Source organism: Pan troglodytes, chromosome 16 (assembly GCF_028858775.2).
Source record: "Pan troglodytes isolate AG18354 chromosome 16, NHGRI_mPanTro3-v2.0_pri, whole genome shotgun sequence".
Classification (NCBI taxonomy): domain Eukaryota; kingdom Metazoa; phylum Chordata; class Mammalia; order Primates; family Hominidae; genus Pan; species Pan troglodytes.
This window is the reverse complement of record NC_072414.2, coordinates 55855459-55877559: the sequence shown is the minus strand read 5'-3', so window position 1 is coordinate 55877559 and position 22101 is coordinate 55855459. Positions and strand designations below refer to the sequence as shown.

Below are 22101 nucleotides of genomic sequence, written 5' to 3'. Positions count from 1 at the left end.
ACTCAGCACACGCTAATTCAGCCTGAAGGTTACGGGTGCCAGAGACCGAGGAGAAGGTTTGTTCTTAAAATATGTTTATTTATTTTTTATGGAGAATTTTTTCTCATTATAAAAGACAAGATACTCAAAGAAAATTTGGAAAACAGAAAAACACACAAAATCCCCCAAATCTCCACAATTAACACTACTCAGACCTAACCACCAGTAATATTTTAGAACATGTTCTGTATTTTTTCAACACAGACACACAGACACACACGCACTTTCTAGCAACATGAGCTCGTACTATCATAATGTTTCAGTACATTTTTATTTTTAAATTTTATTTTATTATAATTTTTTTTTTTTGAGACGGAGTCTCGTTCTGTCACCCAGGCTAGAGTGCAATGGTGTAATCTTGGCTCACTGTAACCTCTGCCTCCCAGGTTCAAGTGATTCTCCTACCTCAGCCTCCTGAGTAGCTGGGACTACAGACGTGCATGCCACCACGCCCGGCTAATTTTTGTATTTTTAGTAGAGACGGGGTTTCACCATGTTGGCCAGGCTGTGTAAATCGAACTCCTGTTTAGTCAGATTTATTGATCTGTAAGGTGGAGGGGCCGTTCTGCCCACTTTCCCTTGGTGCCTAACAAGCTTTCATTTATATGATCTGAGCCTCTCATATTTGTTTCCCAAAACCAGTTGGGATGTCTCTGCCTCCTCTGGGTAAAGGATGTTTCTTGAGCTATAGGGCAGGGCCCAGAGTATAGTCCTAGCTGTCCATCCATGGGGCACAGCCAGGTGAAGAACCCTCTCCCCACACTGCCTGGGGTCACTGACCTCCAGTTCAAACCCTGCTTGGTGAAGATGATTCTGCTGATGATGCCAACGTTCAGGTCAGCCTCAGCTGTTCAGAGCATGTCTACCCACAGGCCATGCTGTAGCCAATGTGGTCAAAGCCAGCCCCAGATAACCTTCTGGGAACCCTGCTCTAGGCTCCAGCTTTGGTATTAGCCAGGGTGCTCAGAGCTTGACCCAAGGCTCTCGGTGCAGTGGCTACTCTCTAGGCCTTGCTGTAGAGCAGCTATGGCAGGGGCAGCCTCCTCAGCCTGCCAGGCCTGAGGGAGGGAGGAAGGAAGGGAGGAAGGAAAAAAGGAAGGAAGGGAGGGACAAAAAAAAAAAAAAAAAACCCAAGCCAATATTGGGGCTCAGAACACAATATCCCAAAATATGGCACTCTAGCACTCTGAGTTATTTGGACTGGAAGGGATGGGAAGGGCCTCAAAAGCAAGTCTTGCTGATCCTCTCCTGCCTTCCTTTTTCTTTCCCTCCTTTCTCCTTACCCCGTATTGCCCCTGAAAGAGGTCATAGAAACTAGAACTCCTCTCCCCAGTGCAAGCCATGAAACCTAGAAAGGTCACTCTCTAACCTCTTCCCATCTCCCTGGAAGACCCTCATACGACAGGGGTCCTGCCCCTTACTCAGGAAGGAAAGAACGCTACACAGAGAGGCCGTAGAGAAGCTGAACAAGAGGCCTTGCTGTGTTCTGCCTTCAGTCTATCACCATTAGAGCACACCCTCTTTCCAATCACATTTCTACATGGCTGTCTGTTCTTTATTGGACCTAAGCTTAAAAATACACAGTTTTCCCTTTGTCTCTGGATCTTCATTTCTGAAGCCTCTCGCATCACATAAAACTTAGATTAAATAAATGTGTTATGCTTTTCTCTCGTTAATCTGTTTTTTGTCATGGGGGTATTGGCCATGGACCTTGGAATGGGTGAGGAAAAGGTACTACACCTCTTTGCCCTACAAAAGCAGGCTGGCAAGTAGGATGGCCCAGCACCTATTGCATGCCAAGTGTCTTCACTCAGGCAGTTCCATCCGTGTCTAAACAACCTCGCACTTTTCACTTCCCCACTTTGGGGATGAGGAAGCTGAGACTCAAAGGGGCAGGTTATTCGTCTTAGATCACTCAGCTGGCAAATGGAAGAAATAGTGTTTGAAACCACAATCTGTTGCAGCCTCCCAGATGGGTACCTGCCCACCAGAGGGTCTTATGCCTAGTGTTCCATTATTGGAATGCTAAGCAGGTGGGAGTTATTTATATCCTGCGGCTCAAGGTCATCACCAAGGCCTGATTTTTCACACGCGTCTGCAATTCAAATTGTAACCTCTGGGCTGGGCACAGTGGCTCCTGCCTGTAATCCCAGCACTTTAGAAGGCTGAGGCAGGTGGATCATTTGAGGTCAGGAGTTTGAGACCAGCCTGGTCAACATGGTGAAACCCTGTCCCTACTAAAAATACAGAAATTAGCTGGGCATGGCAGCCTGTAATCCTAGCTACTCGGGAGGCTGAGGTGGGAGAATCACTTGAGCCTGGCAGGTGGAGGTTGCAGTGAGCTGAGACCACGCCACTGCCCTCCTGTGTGGGCATCAGAGTGAGACCCTGCCCCCCCCAAAAAAAAAAAGTAACCTCTTAAGCTCTCTCCTTAGCTTCTGGGAAAAATGAGTAGGGGAACTCATTCACACTAGAATTCTAATATAGGTTAATAATATCCTCTTTCCCAGGGGGCTCCAAGATGTGGACCCAAGTCTCACCTTTCTCTATCTCCCTCACAGCCAGTCATGACCATGCGATGGCCTCGGACCGTAGAAAGTAGTTTAACTGAACTGTTTCTCTTGGGAATTTCCCCTAAAGCTGAGGCATTTCCTTCTAAGTCTCACTGGAAAGTTCCCAAGAGCCTCCTTCCCTACCCCTTCTACCTGGTTGGCTCCAGGTCAGACCAGAGGTCAAGGCAAGGATGCGGCAGTAGTCTGCCCCTCCCAACTCCAACTTGTCTCTGTGGCATCTGCAGGAGTTCTGTGATCCTTGAGAGCAGGAGATCGGCAGGGGGTCGGGGGGTTGCGGGGGATGGTTGGTGTGAGATGGGGGCGGGGAGACTGTTTGCCAGCCTTGTTCTAAGGAGCAGGAGTTAAAGGTACCTTATCCCCCAGCCAGGCCCTGGTGTCGATTCTACTGGTAGGAATGGGAATGGAAACAAGAGATTCTTCCAAAAGCACTGTGGATCTCCCAGGGGCCACTGCCTTGGAACTCATCCCAGGTCTCCAGGCTTGAGCAGGGAGGGGGAATTCAGGCTTTGGATTCTGGCAGACTGGATTTGAATCCTGGCACTGCCACTTACCACTGAGTGCTTTAGGGGAGGTAACTTAATCTCTCTGAGCCTCGGCTTCCTCATCGTAAAAGGAGAACACTATCCCAAAGGGGCAAGAAACTGAGAGATTCCAGCAACTCAGTGACAACTTCAATAACTGGTGCTGTCTGCCCAGAGTGGTGTCAACCAGCTGTCTCTACTGGGTGAGAGGGGTGAGTGGACACTTAGGTGTGACCGGTTAGCCATCTCTGACGTGGTGCATAGTAGGTATTCAATAACTAGGAATTCCCTTTTCCCCCTGTTTCTGGGAGGTCACCTTCTCCATTTGTCACTCCCTTTCCCATGTGTTCCTGGATGTCCCCTGTTCTTCTCTGCCCCCAGCCACAAACTCATCTAGCCGCTAAGAGTCTGAGGTTTGCACCCCAAGGGAGCCTGGATTCCTAATTGCAGAAACCTCCCTTTCTTCTGTGTTTGCCTCAGGAGGTATGCCACTAAGAGCTTCAGGATGGCTGAGAGATAAATCACTTCCAATCGAGGAACATGTCTAAATGTACATTTAAAATACCATACTTGGGCCGGGTGTGGGGGCTCACGCCTGTAATCCCAGCACTTTGGGAGGCCGAGGCGGGTGTATCACGAGGTCAGGAGATCGAGACCACGGTGAAACCCCATCTCTACTAAAAATACAAAAAATTAGCCGGGCGTGGTGGCGGGCGCCTGTAGTCCCAGCTACTCTGGAGGCTGAGGCAGGAGAATGGCGTGAACCCGGGAGGCGGAGCTTGCAGTGAGCTTGCTGGAGATTGCGCCACTGCTCTCCAGCCTGGGCGACAGAGCGAGACACCGTCTCAAAAAAAAAAAAAAACCATACTTAGCGGGCGCAGTGCCTCACTCCTATAATCCCAGCACTTTGGGAGGCCGAGGCAGGTGGATTGCCTGAGGTCAGGAGTTCGAAACCAGACTGGCCAACATGGTGAAACCCTGTCTCTACTAAAAATACAAAAAATCAGCTGGGTGTAACGGCAGGCGCCTGTAATCCCAGCCACCAGGAAGGGTGAGGCAGGAGAATTACTTGAACCTGGGAGGTGGAGGTTGCGGTGAGCCGAGATCGCGCCACTGTACTCCAGCCCGGGTGACAGAGTGACACTCCATATCAAAAAAAAAAAAAAAAAAAAAAAATAGGCCAGGCACAGTGGCTCATGCCTGTAATCCCAGTACTTTGAGAGGTTGAGACGGGAGGGTCACTTGAGCTCAGGAGTTTGAGACCAGCCTGGGCAACCTGGCAAAACCTCGTCTCTACCAAAAATACAAAAAATTAGCTGGGCGTGGTGGCACACACCTGTAGTACCAGCTACTCAGGATGCTGAGGTAGGAGAATCATTTGAGCCCAGGAAGCTGAGGCTGCAGTAAGCCCAGGAAGTTGAGGCTGCAGTGAGCTGAGATCGTGCCACTGCACTCCAGCCTGTGTGATGGAAGTGAGACCCTGTCTCAAAAAAGTAAATAAATAAATAAAAATAAATTAAAAACCATACTTAGCAAATACCTGCAAGTCTACATGCTGAAATAGTAACAGTGGCATTGCATGTATGCTATGGCTCCATAAAAATATATACTGTATATACATATATATGCAGGACTTTATTGCCTTTATATACATTAATGTATTTTTCGATGAACATGTATTATATTTATAATAAAAAATAAAATAGCCAGGTGCAGTGGCTCACACTTGTTAGGCAAACGTGATAACCACTACACTACGGAAACAGATATTGTGGCTCACACTTATAATCCCAGCACTTTGGGAGTCAGAGGCAGGCAGATCACTTGAGGTCAGGAGTTCAAGACCAGCCTGGCCAACATGGTGAAACCCCATCTCTACTAAAAATACAAAAATTAGCCAGGCATAGTGTCGCATGCCTGTAGTCCCAGCTACACAGGAGGCTGAGATGGGAGGATCACTTGAGCCCACGAGGTCAAGGCTACAGTGAGTGATATTTGCACCACAGTACTCCAGCTTGGGTGACAGAACAAGACCCTGTCTCAATAAATAGATTAATTAATAAATAAATAAAGTACTGAAATCTGTATTGGCAGGTGCATCAAGACGTAGAAACTCTCCTTGCTCATTTTGGTTCTGTGAACTTCCAAGTACCTTTGAGAACTCCCAAGGAATCCAACTCGATTTCTTTCCTTTCAACTTAACCCATTTTCTAAATACCGTGCATCTCGGCTCTGTGCTAAGGTGCTTGGATTGTGCTGAAGAAGTCATAATCTCCATCCTTAAATGGTTGGACAAACTAAGGAAATAAAAGCCTCTCAGTGGATGGTATTTAGAGATGAAAGAATTATATACAGGAAGGAAAAATGTAGAGTGAGGCTTCCCAACTGGGCAAGGGACCCTCACAGGCTGTTACTTGGGTCCCCCAGTGTCCTCTCAAGTTTTGCCTAGGATTGGGGTCCCCAGGTGTGCTGTTGGGGGCTCAGGCCCCACAAGAGCAGCTCTCTGAAGAGGTCCACTTGTCCCTACTGACTCTGAGGGCACAGCTGTTGAGATCTGGGTCCCTGGGATGAGCATCTTGGGAGCTGCCTCTAGGCTAGCCTTCTCTTGGTGTACTCCCTCAGCATTCCTGGAGCCTGGTTGGGGGCTGGCCCTAGGGAGCCCACCCCTGCTTGTGCAGAGTTGCTCCTGGCCCAGGGGAGAGTGAATGCATTGTGCTCAGGCCTCAGTAAGAGGCAGCCTTGGCAACCAGAATCCTGAGGGAGGGTGTGCCTGGCAGGTCCCCTATGGACTCAGCCAGCCACTGTCCTCATCACCAAGCATTAGTTTGGACACTAGCTGCACCCTGCTACCAACAAGAAATCAAAGAATCATGTCTGGGACATAGAGTCCAGAGACCTGGGCTCTAGTCCTGGCCCTGTCACTAATTCTCGGGGCAAACTTGGTCATGTTTGTTACCTCATATGTGCCAGACACTGTGCAAGATACTTCACGTACTTAAGGCCAGGCACGGTGGCTCACGCCTGTAACCCCAGGACTTTGGGAGGCCAAAGCAAGTGGATCACCTGAGGTCAGGAGTTCAAGATCAGCCTGACCAACATAGTGAAACCCCGTCTCTATTAAAAATACAAAAATTAGCTGGGCCTGGTGGCACGTGCCTGTAAACCCAGCTACTCGGGAGGCTGAGGCAGGAGAATTGCTTAAACTCAGGAGGTGGAGGTTGCAGCGAGCTGAGATTGCACCACTGCACTCCAGCCTGGATGACAGAGGGAGAACATCTCAAAAAAAAAAAAAAAAAAAAAAAAAGATACTTTACACACTTTTTTAAAAAAGCATTTTCTCTCTTATCACGTTTTCTGTCTCTGGCCCTCCCATCTCTTCATCCTGCAGAGAGGCTGGACTTGGTGAAAGGAGGAGGCAGGAGGAGGCCTTTTGGCTGAACAAAAGGCCTACCCCGTGCCCCACCCCCACCCTAGAGGCATACAATCATTGCCAGCTGAGCCACTGGGCCCAGGGTTTCCCCAGTCTTTATGGTTGGGTTTGCATTGAGGCTTCTGGTTCCTGGGGGAGTCTGGCTGCAGAGTGGCCCCATCGGATGCTCTCAGATGTCCCCTCCCACCCACCTGCAATGGCCCCAGTCCACACACTGTGGGATGTTTTTATTCTTTCCTGCTCTCCTCTTCTCCCCTCCCTTCCTCTCTCTTTTTTCCTGTCTTTCTCTCTCTTTCCCTTTCACAAGCTGGGGCTAGAACATCAACTTAAGGAGGAAAACACAAATAAAGGGCCTTCCTCAGGGAAAACCCTGATCAGAGGAGACTCTGTGCCTGGAGCCTGTTTTCTGCCAGCTGTCGGGGATTCTGTAGGATTGGCCTCTCCCAACCCGGAGCTCCCCAAAGCCAGGTTCCTTCTCCCTACTGCTGTCCTTTGGCTTGGAGAGTGGGGACCTGCATGTCCTGCCTCCTCCGCTTGACCCAGGAGGACACGGCCTCTTGGGATTCTGAGGGTAAGTGCTCCCTGCAGTGCCATCGCTCTTTCCTGCTTATTACTTCACCATCCTCACAACAACCCTGTGTCGGAAGAGAGTGTTCAATGGGCACACAGTTCCATGACCATTTTACCGATGAGAAAACTGAGGCCACACAACTACTAAGACACAGGCCTTCCATCTCTGAGTCCTGCACTTTGCTTAGGTGAGTAACTTCAGCCATTGATCTGGTCATTCTGTGCCCCTCTCTCCAACCTCCCTGGGGTTCTCTTGCTGAAACTGTCTGAATTGGGAATGCAGCCTGGCTCCACGGGCTTCCCAGGTTCCTGCCAGAAGCACCCAGGCTAGCTTTACTGCAGGAATGGAAGCTACCCTCTGCTCCATTTCTGCTAAGAAGAATGCCTCAGATAGGCGGGCACGGTGACTCATGCCTGTAATCCCAGCACTTTGGGAGGCCGAGGAGTGCGGATCACTTGAGGTCAGGAGTTTGAGACCAGCCTGCCCAACATGGTGGAACCCGGTCTCTACTAAAAATACAAAAATTAGCCGGGCGTGGTGGCATGCACTTGTAATCTCAGCTACTCAGGAGGCTGAGGCAGGATAATCGCTTGAACCCAGGAGGTAGAGGTTGCAGTGAGCCGGGATCATGCCACTGCACTCCAGCCTGGGCAACAGAACAAGACTCCATCTCAAAAAAAAAAAAAAAAAAAAAAGCCTCAGTTGAAACTAGAAACCTGTGGGCATCAGAAAATACTTACCAACCGCTTGCTCATGCCCCACTACACCCTAAGGCAGAAACAAGTGTTCCCCTGGATGCTTGTGGTGAGAGGTTGGCAGTAGGTCCCTGGAGCTGGGGCCTGTTGCAGCCCCTGGGATCAGGTGAATCAAGGGAATCAAACACTTCTGTTCCACTTCCAGATAAGATAAAGGTTTCACTTTCTTCTCCTTGGGGAAAGAGCTGACCTTGCCAGGTGACAAAAATGCTAATGAGGCCCCAAGATAACCCCTGCCTGGTAGAAAGGGTACTGAGCTTGGAGTCACAATGTGCTCTGCTCATTTCTAGAGGAGTGAACTTGGGCAAACACGGTTGCCACTGCGCCTGTCTTGTAAGTTGCTGGGAGGGGTGATGAGAAAATGCTGCAATGCTTATGGCCTTAGAAAGATGCTCATGATATGTTGGTATGAAAAAGCAGATTACAAAATAGATATATATACTAGGCCCCCATTGCTGTGAAATATAGAAAAATAGCCAAGAGCCATATTCCACTATGCTAACAGTACTTATTCTGGGTGATAGGATCATGGGTGTATTATTTTTCCCTGTTTACTTATCTATATTTTTAATTTTTTCTACAGTAAATATATATTATATAATTATTAGCTATTGCCACAATAATACTGCATAACAGACCAGCCCCAAATCTCAGTAGATTACAACACAAGGATTTATTCTCAAGCTCACAGTTCTGCAAATCAACTGCAATTTGACTGACTTAGGTTGGGCATGGAAGGGCTGCTCTGTCTCAGCCCCGCCCTGCTAAATCAGTCAAATTGCAGTTGGACTAGGTCTGGCTCCTCACTGCAGGTCAGGCTGTATGCCCCACGTGTCTTCATTCTGGGGCTCTGGCTGAAGGTGCAACAGTTATAAAAGCTTGCTTCGCTTCACCTTCCAGCTTGTCAGAGCCCAAGAGACAAGCCAAAATGCACAAGCATGTATAAAGCCTCTGTTTACCTCATTTCCTAACATTTTATTGGCTAAAGCAAGTCCTATGGCCAAGCCCAACACCAATGGGGCAGGGAAGTATATGCCACCCACAGTGGGAGTGGGAGGGGAGTGGGTATATTCTGAGTACTAACCCAGTTTATTGCTTATTACTTGTATAATAAAGCAAACATAATGTGCTTTGTGAGATGTTTTTATGTTATCCACTAGAGAGTATCCTACGGGGCTCCCCAAGGTTAAGAAAGTGGAGCCATTGTAGAATTTTATAGTTAGAGGATAGAATTAATGTGTTTTCTTTGTTTGTTTGTTTGTTTGTTTGAAACAGGGTCTCACTCTGTCACCCAGGCTGGAGTGCAGTGGCACAATCCTGGCTCACCGCAACCTCCGCTTCCCAGGCTCAAATGACCCTCCCATCTCAGCCTCCCAAGTAGCTGGGACTACAGTGTGTGCCCGCACACCCGGCTAAGTTTTTGTGTTGTTGGTAGAGACTGGGTTTTGCCATGATGCCCAGGCTGGTCTTGAACTCCTGAGCTCAGAGCTCCACCCACCTTGGCCTCCCAAAGTGCTGGAATTATAGGCATGAGCCACCGCGCCCGGCCCTGAGGATAGAAATAATGTGAAAGGGGTAGGCTGACCCTCTCTTCCTTCTCCTCCGTCCCTTTAAGATTACCAGACACGACCATTTATGGCACCTACAGGCTCATAAAGGAAGGCGGAAAACACCCACACAGCCTCATGGGCCATTCTCGCCAGAGGCCCAGGACCTTGCTAGTTCCCATCCAGATCTGTCTGAATTCACTTCCTGCTGACTTCCTTTCTCTTGATTTCTCTCAGTTCATCCAGTCATTCATTCAAGTTCTATTTATTGAGTACCTACTATGTGCTGGCACTCTTCTAGCCCTGGGGTTATGTTGGTGAACAAGGCAAGTGTTGACAAACAAGGAAGTCTTTCCTCACAGGGATTACATTCTAGTGGGGAGGGGGGGTGGGTGCCCGGTAGGGGAGAAATGCTAATATCAAGTAGTGTGAATGCTAAGAAGTAAGTAAGATGGGAGAGTGCAACAGAGAGTGACAGGGCGAGGGATGGCTACTTTGGATAGTGAGGTCAGGAAAGGCTTCACTGAAGAGGTGCTGTTAGAAGTTACTGGAAGATGCTTCTTAGGAACTGATATTTAGGTCTGGGCTCTCCAGACCTTGACTCTTAGTCCCTCTCAAGAATTTGGCTTGGGTTCTCCCTACTGTTCGCTCTCCACTTTGGCCTGCTGTGGGGAGCTCTCCTGTCCTAGCTATCTTCCAACCAGCTTCCCACTGGGTCTGGTGCCCAATTGGCTTAGCCAGTCCTCAACAAAGAGGAGACTCAAAAAACCCTAGTAGATCAAGCCAGTCACTTACTGAACTCCTATTGTGTACCAAGCTAGTAGGCGTTTATTGAGCACTTTCTGTAAACCAAACCAATAGGCATTTATTGAGCATCTATTGGATGCCAGATCGACAGTCATTTATTGAGTGCTTACTGCATATCCAAACCAACAAGTGTTGATTTACTGTGTTCCTGGAACTGAGAAGAAAACAAAACTATTGCTCTCTAGAGACTTGCAATCAAGTTGTGAATGCAAATGTTACACAAATGCAGACCATTAGCTATAAAAGGCAGGACTTACAACTGTAAGTGCCATGTTGTACAGAACAGCGTCCCAGGAAGCTAGAGACAGCCTAGAGATCATCGTGCAGTGGAGTAGCCACAGAAGGCTTCATGGAGGAGGTGAAAATTGAACTGGGCTTTAAGGACTGGATAGGATTTAGATAGAAAAGAAAAATAGGGGCGGACCACAGTGGCTCACTCCTGTAATCCCAGCACTTTGGGAGGCTGAGGCGGGCAGATCGCTTGAGCCCAGGAGTTTGAGACCAGCCTGGGCAACACGGTGAGACCCCGTTTCTACAAAAACTACACAAATTAGCTGGGTGTGGTGGTATGTGCCTATAATCCCAACTACTAGGAGGTTCAGCTGGGAGGATCACCTGAGCTCAGGAGGCTAAGGCTACAGTGAGCCATGTTGGCACCACTGCACTCCAGCCTGGACAACAGAGTAAGACACCGTCTCAAAAAAAAAAAAATAATAAAGAAAAGAAAAATAGGGACTAGAGTAGCATGGCCCAGGCCTGGGGGCAGTTGTGTTTTGGAACCCTCAGAAAGAATTCTGAGCATTCATCATTTGGGCCTGGTGTCTTCTCCTTTCTGGTTTGTCAGCATTCCTGTAACAGCCAGTTACGCTATGACCCCTTTCTTCTAGGCCATGGCTAGATTCCTTGGCAGTCATAATTTGCCTGAGCAATCCAGGGCTGACATAATCTGGCTAATGTCAGAATGGGCCACCCTGCAGAAAGGTGTTTGTGATGCTCTAGGTGGATAAGAGCATAAAAACCATGAAGATTGGCCTCAGGATATGCAAGTGCAGTGCATTTTTAGTCCAGGTGTCCTCTCCTCTTCTCCCAGGAGTCCTTAAAAACACTCATGTTCGGCTTGGCATGGTGACTCATGCCTGTAATCCCAGCACTTTGGGAGGCCAAGGCAGGCAGATCACCTGAGGTCAGGAGTTCGAGACCAGCCTGACTAACATGGAGAAACCCAATCTCTACTAAAAATATAAAAAATTAGCCAGGCATGGTGGCGCGCACCTGTAATCCCACCTGCTAGGGAGGCTGAGGCAGGAGAATCGCTTGAACCCAGGAGGCAGAGGTTGCAGTGAGCCGAAATTGCACCACTGCACTCCAGCCCGGGTGACAGAGTGAGCCTCCAACTCAAAACAAAACAAAACAAAACAAATTCATGTTCATTTCTTCAGCCTGGAGCCTTGAGACTGCAGCCAGGACTATTTAGAATTCATAGATTCGAGATATGGGCTCAGTGGCCTCTTTATATATTTCTGAAAGCAGGAAGAATTTTATATCATTATTTTATTACTTAGATGATTAATAATATTCATATTATTAACCGTGTTACAATTTCAGATTTTCTGCTTTCCAGAAAATGGTCATGAGAAAATCTGAACTTGTAAAATGACTCCATTAAAGATAATCATTTTTTCACATTATAAATATTTATCCAGTGCCACTCTGTATAGTCTGGGTCTGGGGAAAAGAAGGGAATAAGCCATAGATTCAGGGTTCTTTGAGATAGGGAGCCCTCTACCCCTTAACTATAAAGCTTAATATAATTTGTGGAAAGAGCTCTTTATACAGCTTTTCAGGAAGCTTGCTCTTCCTCCTAGTTGGGGGTGTCTGTACCATCTGTAGGATTACTTTCTATTTCATTTATTTTCAGGTCACAAAGTCTGTGCAGCACTCAGGAAGCTTGGAACGTTGTCATTGTGGAGGGAATTGTTCAGACCTGAGGCAAAATAAAAACCGAAACTGAAGGCCAGGTATGGTGGCTCACGCCTGTAATCCCAGCACTTTGGGAGGCCAAGGTGGGTGGATCACATGAGGTCAGTTCAAGACCAGCCTGGCCAACATGGTGAAACCCTGTCTCTACTAAAAATACAAAAATTAACCAGGTGTAGTGGTGTGTGCCTGTAATCCCAGCTACTCAGGAGGCTGAGGCAAGAGAATCGCTTGAACCCAGGAGGCGGAGGTTGCAGTGAGTGGAGATCGCGCCACTGCATTCCAGCCTGGACAACAGAGTGAGACTCTGTCTAAACAAAACAAAACAAAACAAAAATAACCTGAAACTGAGAGGTAGGTGTAAAACAGGCTGGAAGATTCATTTCAAGATATAAATAAACCTACGTAGACTTTCTTCCCCACTTGAGTCCCAGGGAAAAGTGAGAAGCAGCCAGGCAGGCACAAAGAGATCCCTGAGATTCCAGAGGCAGCCAGTCACTCCGTCTGGAAGGAAGCAAGGAAGCTGTGGGAGGGAGGAGGGCTAAGGAGTTCTGTCCTGTGCTGTTTAAAGAAAACCAGGCAGCAGCTCACATTAGTCCCCGACATTTCCATTTCATGGCAGGTGGCACATGGTGCAGAAGAAGGATTATATAGGTCAGTCTAAGCCCAGCCAGCTACCACTAGCTGTGTGGCTGTGTTAGCCCAGGTCTTCCAAGTAGCAGACACCAAGACAGGGTTAGACTGCAGGAGATTATTCGGTAAGTGTGCAAAACTGGAGAGGGAGCTGGCAAGGCTGAGAGAGGCGTCAGACGTCAATGCAGGTCTGACCCATGTGATGGAGAGAGGGAAGGAAGGAAGGTTACATCAAAGTATCTTACACGGCAGTGCAGTTCTAAGAAAGGTCAACAAGGCCAGTGGATTAGGGGGGTCCTTGAGCTAAAGATTTCCTTCAGAGCAGTGCTGTCAATCTCAACTTCCAGGTCGGCCTTAGTATCCCCATAGGCGGATACTAGTGGGAAGTATGGCCTCAGGGGAAACACCTCAGGTGACTTATCTTACCTCTCTGAGTTTTGGTTTCCTCAATTATAAAGTGAAGGTTTTTGAGAGGATTAAATAAAATAGCATATTTAAATTAAAGTGTTTACAGCCAGGGTGTGGTGGCTCATGCCTGTAATCCCAGCACTTTGGGAGGCTGAGGTGGGTGGATCACAAGGTCAGGAGATTGAGACCATCCTGGCTAACACGGTGAAACTCTGTCTCTACTAAAAATGCAAAAAAAATAGCCGGGCGTGGTGGCGGGTGCCTGTAGTCCCAGCTACTCAGGAGGCTGAGGCAGGAGAATGGCATGAACCCTGGAGGTGGAGCTTACAGTGAGCCGAGATTGCGCCACTGCACTCCAGCCTGGGTGACAGAGACTCTGTCTCAAAAAAAAAAAAAAAAAGTATTTAGAATGGAATCAACTGCCTAATAAATGTTCAATGAACATAAATTCCCTTCCTTGTCTTCTTGTACCCCATCTTGAGGCAAGTTTGGCACAGCGATATGACTCCTCTCCCCAGCCTGTCCTTCAGTCATCCTTCTTCCCTCTCCCCAGCCAGACACATAGGAGGCAAGTAAGTGGCCCTAAAGGCCAGGGCCTGAGTGCTTGTGTTTTTGTGTTTTGGTAGCCAGGCCTTGAGCCTTTATCCTGATGACATGGGGCTTCAGCCCACAGCTAGGCTGGGATGGAGGAGGGAGACCCCAGAAGGAGAGATATCACTTTTTTTTTTTTTTGAGAGATAGTCTCTTTCTGTCACCCATGCTGGAGTACAGTGGCGTGATATCGGCTCACTGCAACCTCCACCTCCTGGGTTCAAGCAATTCTCATGCCTCGGCCTCCCGAGTAGCTGGGCTTACAGAAGTGCACCACCACACCCAGCTAATTTTTGTATTTTTAGTAGAGAGGGGGTTTCGCCATGTTGGCCAGGCTGGTCTTGAACTCCTGGTCTCAAGTGATCTGCCTGCCTCAGCCTCCCAAAGTGCTGGGATTACAGACATGAGTCACTGCGTCTGGCCAGATACTATTCTTACTTAGGAGAGGTTACTGCGTAGTTGGAAGGTTGAGCCACACCCCTTGGGAACACCGTCAGGGAAAACACTTAGGGAAGCCCTGCTCCAAAATTTTTCAGGCTGGGGTCCAGAGGGTCTGCTGCCCCGGGACTAATGCACATGTTCCCTCAGAGAGAGCCTTTAGGGATGGCTGTGTAAGACAGTCCCCAGCCCCACCCTGCCCACTGTCTCCACCGTACCCTCTATCATCCTCCGCATGCCTCATGCTCCTGCAGTGCTCTTCTCTCTCTGCCTCTGTCTCTCTCTCCCCAACCTCATAAATCTAGGCTTTGTTCCTGCTGGTCCCTCTCCCTACAATGTCTTTCCCTTCCTTTACCCTCCTAGTGAACACCTGCTTCTCTATCCAGCTCAGATGTCCCCTCTTCTAGGCAACCTTCCCTGACGCACTGCTCTCACAACTGACTCCAGTCCCCAGGTCTGGCACCCCACCTCTCTGTGCCTCAGTTTCTGTAGCTGGAAAATACGATGATGATGACGGTACTACCATAGCTAATCACAGGGTAGTGGTAAGAATTAAATGAGATGATAAAAGCACCTTGTGAGGGGGCTGTATCAGTGAGTGTCATGGTCAGTGGTAGGTATGTGTCAACAGATGCATACCTCATTGGTGAGCATATAATACTGTATGTTGCTGGGGGAAGCCCACAATGTGAGGACACGAGAGAAGCACTGGACTTAGGGTCAGAAGGCCTGAGTCTCTCTGCTGCAGATGGGCTCTCTGTCCCTGAGCCAAGCTTTGTCCTCCCTGGGCCTCAGTTTCCTCCTTTGTTCATTTAGGCATGGCCTCCAGGGCCCCTCCTGGCTATCCTAGCTTGGCTCAGAAGCTCTGGGTCCTGGGCTCTGAGCTCCGAGGCCCTCCCTGCCCAGCTCCTGTTCTCAGTGCTGGCTCCCTAGGCTGGACAGCTCCCATGCTATTAATATTCCTGGAGACAGCAAAGTCTCCCAACTCTCAGCATCTGGACAGCACCTCAGGCCAGGAGCATGGAGGCCCAGGCACACATCAGACCCAGAGCTCCAGAGTGGGTCATGGGAGAGTGGGGAGCTCCTTCCTGGAAGAGGAGGTTGGCACCGGCAGCGAGGAGCTCCAGTGCTTCGGAGGGGAAGCAGGAGGGGGTTGGGCACACCCTTAGGGGAGGAGCTCAGAGACTGTGGCTTTTGGGTTTTGCCTGCAATCCTTAGGGCCAATATCACCAAAATCATTTAGACCCTGACATCCTAATTGGTCCTAATCCACATATAGAATATAGGATTCTCACTTGATCCTATGGAAGAGAAAAATTTTCCACTGTGAATGTTCAGAATCTTCTTAGCAATCAAGGGCTCTATCCCACACATAGCAATTTTGTCACATCCTAGACTATGGGACTTTTTTTTTTTTGAGTGCTTCAGTGTGTCTTTGATGCTGGATTTGGTAATTGGTTCTTGGGTTTTAAAGACTTGGTATTTCCACGGTGAGTCATAATTGTTCGTTGACATACCTCATTGCCTAATGCCATTTATAGCCCCAAAAGATAACATACATCACATGAAGATTTTTAAAGCTCACTTCTTTAAACAGATTCTATATTGTACTGTTTGCTAGGTCATTCATCCATCCAGTATTCTCTCTGCTTCCTCATTTCTCCTGTGTGCTGGAGACTGTGCTCTCACCTTCACACCCCTCATTTTATTTAATCCTCACAACCATCTCAGCGAGGCAAGAATTATTATCCCCTTTTCAAAAATGAGAAAAATATGACTCAGAGAGGTTAAGTGATGTGCCCAGGGCCACACAGTAAGCGACTGGAATTAGGATTTCAACTTAGGGCACTGAACTTTTCATCATAGCAAATTGGCCTCCTCTCTCCTCCTAAGCTCCCCACTTCTCATAGTATTCAAGTCCTCCTCACTATTGTGTGTGTGTGTGTGTGTGTGTGTGTGTGTGTGTGTGTGTGTGTGTGTTTTAGAGACAAGGTCTTGCTCTGTCATCCAGGCTGGAGTGCAGTGGTGAGATTATACCTCACTGCAGCCTCAAACTCCTGGGCTCAAATCACCCTCCCACACCAGCCTCTCAAGTAGCTGGGACTATAGGCACATACCACCACACCTGGATAATTAAAAAAAAAAATTTTTAAAGATGGGGTCTTGCTGTGTTGCCCAGGCTGGTCTCAAACTCCTGGCCTGAGGGAATCCTCCCACCTCAGCCTCCTGAGTACCTCCCCATTATTTTGAAGCAGAGAACACTGGGGATAATTATGAGTTTTTTGTTTGTTTGTTTGTTTTTGTTTGATGAGAAGAATATTGTCTAGGTTTATTTTATTTTTATTCTTGATGAGAAGAATATTGTCTAGGTTGATTTTGTATTATTATTCTTGATGAGAAGAATATCGTCTAGGTTGATTTTTTTTTCATGAGCTTATTTATTCATTCAATACATCTCAATGAGAACTGGCTAAACAGGGACACTTGGTGTTAGCCCAGAGACCTAGAGGTCATGGCCACTTATTACATGCCGGGACCCATGGTCATTCCATAACCACTCTGCTCCCACCCTGAAAAAGAGTCACAAACAATTAGGACCCAGACTGGTGGATGGTCTTGTAGGAGAGGGTCCAAAGAAGTGAGGACAAAACCCTACCAATTAGAAGTCAAGTCTGAACTCCAGACAGGAAAAAAGAAAAAAAACCCATCAACTCAAAAAACCCTCTGTTCCCATTAAGAGCATAAGCTTTAGATTACAAAGTCTTACATAGTGGGAGATATCCTTGGGAAGGAGGTGTTGTGAGATGGAGAAATAGAGGCACTGATGTTGGCACCCAGAAAATCCTGGGCCATCTCTCAGGCAAGTGGCTTGATCTCTCTGGCCTATGTTTCTTTATCTGCAAAACAGAAAGATGCTTTCTGTTTCTCAGGGTGAGGGGAGTAAATGAGCTAACATGTGCAAAGCCCTCCATTCCTGAAATGTGGCAGCTACTTTAAAATTGTTATTTCAATGCCATGAGTTATGTGTGGAGCAGTTGGTCCAGAATAGAGGGGGAACAAAATTTGGATCAAAGAACAGCCCCTGAGGGATTAAGCATTCATATAAGATAGACATGAATCATTGCAAAGGCACACCCTTTTTCCCAATATGTCAATGAGACTTCTTCATCCAATGAGTTAGTCTAACCGGAGGTGAGGTGGGCTCTAATTCAAGACCTATAATAGACCAGACATGTGCCATTGATAGATGCTAATGATGATTGCAAACAAAGGGGGGTGGCTGCATAAATGTAGCTTCCTCTACATGCTCTGGAGGAATGGGAACATCTATCTGAGACCTCTGGTTGGGGACTATAGGCCAATATAATAGGGAGGACAGCATGGTAGCGAGAAAGAAGGTGGACTTAAAGCCAGAAGAGCCAGGCTCAAGTCCCAGCTCTACTTTCCAACAAGCTTTGAGACCCTGGGCCAGCCACCAAGTGTCCTGTCTGGTTTATGAGAACAGTTGTCTTAGTATCTGCCTTACCTTGGTCATAAAACTGTTGTCAGAAAGACAAAGTAGGTCCCTCAAAAAATTAAACATAAAATTACTAGAAGATCCAGCAATTCCACTTCTAGGTATACAAAAAATTGAGGCTGGGCTCAGTGGCTCACACTTGCAATCCTAGAACTTTGGGAGGCTAAAGAGGGAGGACTGCTTGAGGCAGGAGTTCAAGACCAGCCTGGGCAACATAGTGAGACCCCCCCCTTCTCTACAAAAAAAAAAATTAAATTAGCTGGGCATGGTGGCATGCACCTGTGGTCCTGGCTACTAAGGGGGCTGAGGTGGGAGGATGGCTTGAGCCTGGAAGGTTGAGGCTGCAGTGAGCTGTGATCACACCACGCACTCCAGCCTGACTGATAAAGTAAGATCCTGTCTCAATGAATGAATGAATGAATTGAAAGCAGGGACTTCAACAGATATTTTTACCCTCATGTTCATAGCAGCGTTATTCACAAGAGCCAAGCAGTGGAAACAACCCAAGCGTCCATTAATGGATGAATGGATAAGCAAAGTATGATTCATACACAACGGAATACCATTTAGCCTGAAGAAGGAATGTAATTCTGATACATGCTTCAACATGATGATCCTTGAAAACACTATGTTAAGTGAAAGAAGCCAGACACAAAAGGAGGACAAATGTATGATTCCAGGTAGATGAGGTTCGTAGAGGAGTCAAACTCATGGAGAAAGAAAGTAGAATAGTCATTATCAGGAGCTGGAGGAGGAAGCAATGGGGAGTTATTGTTTAATGGGTACAGAGTTTCAGTTTAAGGTGGTGAAAAAGTTTTAAGATGGATGGTGGTGATGCCTACACAACATGAATATACTTAATGCCAAAGAACTGTACAGTCAAAAATTGTTAAAATGCCCAACTACTCTGGAGGCTAAGGCAGGAAGACTGCTTGAATCCAGGAGTTCAAGGCTGAAGTGAGCTATGATTGTGCCACTGCACTCCAGCCTGGGTGACAGAGTGAGACCCTGTTTCAAAGAAAAAATAAAAAGTAAAAAAGATAAATTTTATATTATGTATATTTTAACACAATAAAAATTACCTTTTTTAAAAAAAGAAAGATATAGGCCAGGCGCGGTGGCTCACGCCTGTAATCCCAACACTGTGGGAAGCTGAGGTGGGCAGATCATGAGGTCAGGAGATTGAGACCATCCTGGCTAACACGGTGAAACCCCGTCTCTACTAAAAATACAAAAAAAAAAGGAAAAAAGAATTAGCCCGGCATGGTGGCGGGTGCCTGTACTCAGGAGGCTGAGGCGGGAGAATGGCGTGAACCCGTGAGGCGGAGGTTGCAGTGAGCTGAGATCGCGCCACTGCATTCCAGCATGGGAGACAGAGCGAGACTCCATCTCAAAAAAAAAAAAAAAGATATACTGTAGAGGAGAGTCATTTGCAATCTGTACAGCAACATGAAATAATTAGCTGTGGTAGAGGGGTTAGGATGCAATAGTTACATTATTATAACTACCCTCTACCACAGCTAATTACTATTGCTCTACAAGACTTCATATTGCTTTACAGGTTCTCTTAGAGCAATTGTCAAAATTGAGACCCTCATCCAGGACTTCTACAAACTGTTTTCCAATCTGAAAAATAGCAGGAAGGAGTAGATTTTTTTTTTTTTAAGACACTGTAAGAGCTGAACGTGGTTTCCCTGGAAAGTGGGAAATGGGAGTGGTAGGGGCTGATGTTTTTCCTAACAGGTTTGTAGAACTGGAATCTTAAAAAAAAAAAAAGTTCCTGATTCATTATTTTCTAATGCTCTTTATTTATATCTGCTCTGATCATTGACTTCTATCCCACAATAAAGTTGAACCAGCCAGTGAAAACCATGGTTGTTACTGCTAGGAAGAGGGTGCTGAAGAACACTGAGCACCCTGTGTTCCTCCTTTCTGCTGGGCGCGCAGTGATGGGGAGGGCCCTTCCCCAGGACTGCTCAGTGTGTGTCCCCATCGGTAAAAGGAGCCATTGGCCTTCCTGTTTATCAGCCTCTCAAGCGTCTGCATCAGAGGCCTGGGTTCTCCAGAGCTTGGTTACCCCAGAGTGAGCTTTGCAGGTGGAGTTTGACAACTTCTGAGATGAAGATCAGACTCAGGGTCTAGGAGACATGGGCAAGGTTCTTAACCTGGAGCAGCCCAGAGGTCTGGGCCCCTTTAATGACTGTACACCACTTAGGGTGAAAATTAAATTGTAAACTGTGTGTATATGGGTTAATATATACCAACAAATAAAACTTAACTTGGGCAGTAAGTTGGCACAATTCCTATAAACAACACTTTATAGGAAATAATTAAGCAAATTAATATGCCCATTCATGTTTTTTTAACAGATTTACTGAGCTATAATTCACATGCCATACAATATACCCATTTAAGTTGTACGATTCAGCCAGGCACAGTTGCTCATGCCTGTAATCCCAGCAATTTGGGAGGCCAAGGTGGGCGGATCATTTGAGGTCAGGAGTTTGAGACCAGCCTGTCTAACGTGGTGGAGCCCATCTCTATTAAAAAACATATATATAAAAAAAATAGCCAGGCATGATGGCGAGGGCCTGTAATCCCAGCTACCTTGGAGGCTGAGGCAGGAGAATCTGGGAGGTGGAGGAACCTGGGAGGTGGAGGCTGCAGTGAGCCGAGTTCGCACCACTACACTCCAGCCTGGGCGACAGAGTGAGACTCCGTCTCAAAAAAAACAAAAAAGTGTACAATTCAATGGCTTTTAGCATATTAATTTATAATCTTAACATTGTGAGAAAATATATATAACATAAAATTTGTCATTGTAACTTTTTTTTTTTTTTTTTTTTTTTTGAGATGGAGTCTCGCTCTGTCACCCAGGCTGGAGTGCAGTGGCGCGAACTCAGCTCACTGCAAGCTCCACCTCCTGGGTTCACGCCATTCTCCTGCCTCAGCCTCCCAAGTAGCTGGGACTACAGGCGCCTACCATCACCCCCGGCTAATTTTTTTTGTATTTTTTAGTAGAGACGGGGTTTCACATGTTAGCCAGGATGGTCTCGATCTCCTGACCTCATGATCCACCCGCCTAGGCCTCCCAAAGTGCTGGGATTACAGGCGTGAGCCACTGCGGCTGGCCCATTGTAACCATTTTTAAGTCCATAATTAAGTTGATTATATTCACAATGTTCTTTTATTTAATCCCTGTGAAGATGCCATTTTATAGATGAGAAAACTGAGGCTAAGTTAGTGAATTTACCTATAGCTACTCAACGAGGAAGCAGCCAAGTAGAGTTGCAAACTCCAAGTCAAGCTGAAGGCTGGGTGCTTCCCAGCAGGCCAGGTTGCCTTCTATGAGGTGGAGAGGCTCCTGGCAGATCAACCATCCAGAGTAGCTGGAAGGCGGGCTTGTTGTTGCCTAAAGGAGCCAGGGGAAACCGCACAGCATGCTTTGGCCCCTCATGGCTCCTCACTGACCCTCCTAACTCGACTTTGAACCACAGTGACATGTACTCTCCTTTGTGCCCTGACACCTGTTCTCCCTAGAGGGCACAGATGGGCTACCTCCTCCTCCTCCTCCTGGCCAAACTTTTTGAAAGAAGGACCCACAACTCTCTCTGATTCCTCATTCCTTGTTATTCCTCAGTCCACTGAGATCCAATCCCATCATTCCTTTGATACTACCTGCCCCCATCGGCGTCACTGAGTGGCCTGGTGAGCAAATCTAATGGATCCCTCTCTCGGGGCTGTACTGGATTTCCTAGTGGCTCAATGGTACCCCACTCTCCTGGTTCTCCCAATTCTCATCACCCCTCTGCTTCCCTCACTCCTCCTTTCCCTAAAGGGAGGGCATAGAAGGCCAAGGGAGCCCTAAGCTAGGCCAGCATCTGTTTCCTCAGAGTCCGGTCTGTCTTTGGACTGCACTTGCTTGCCTGGTCAGTCTCCCATCTCCCTTAAATTCAGAACCATCCATGTGTGGCCACTACCAAATCTCTACCTCCTGCCAGGCCAGACCTCTCATCTGAGCTCCAGCCACAAGTCCTGCCTGGCCAGCCTCCCTGGTCATCCCACAGGCACCTCAAGCGAACCATGTCTAATGGACCTCAGCACCCCTCCCCTTCCAAACCAGCTTCTCTTTCCATGTCCCTATCTCAGTGACACACACCATCATCTACCCAGTCATAAGAAGCAGAAACCTGGGAGTCACTCTCTGGAATGTGAACTCACGGGGCAGGGATTTTTTTCTTTCTTGTTTAAAGCCTATATTCCAAGCACGTGGAACTGGCTTAGGAGGTGCCGA

The 22101-nt window shown here is 47.5% G+C and overlaps 1 protein-coding gene and 1 non-coding gene across 2 annotated transcripts in view; both read left to right on the top strand.

Moving 5' to 3' along the window:
- The window catches only part of HERC1 (HECT and RLD domain containing E3 ubiquitin protein ligase family member 1), a 285017-nt gene that overhangs the window by 7816 nt on the left and 255100 nt on the right, over positions 1 to 22101 (top strand). The window lies entirely within an intron of this gene.
- On the top strand, positions 14989 to 15077 carry MIR422A (microRNA mir-422a). The gene has a single exon (NR_035794.1). It is a non-coding gene; the product is annotated as a microRNA mir-422a (primary transcript).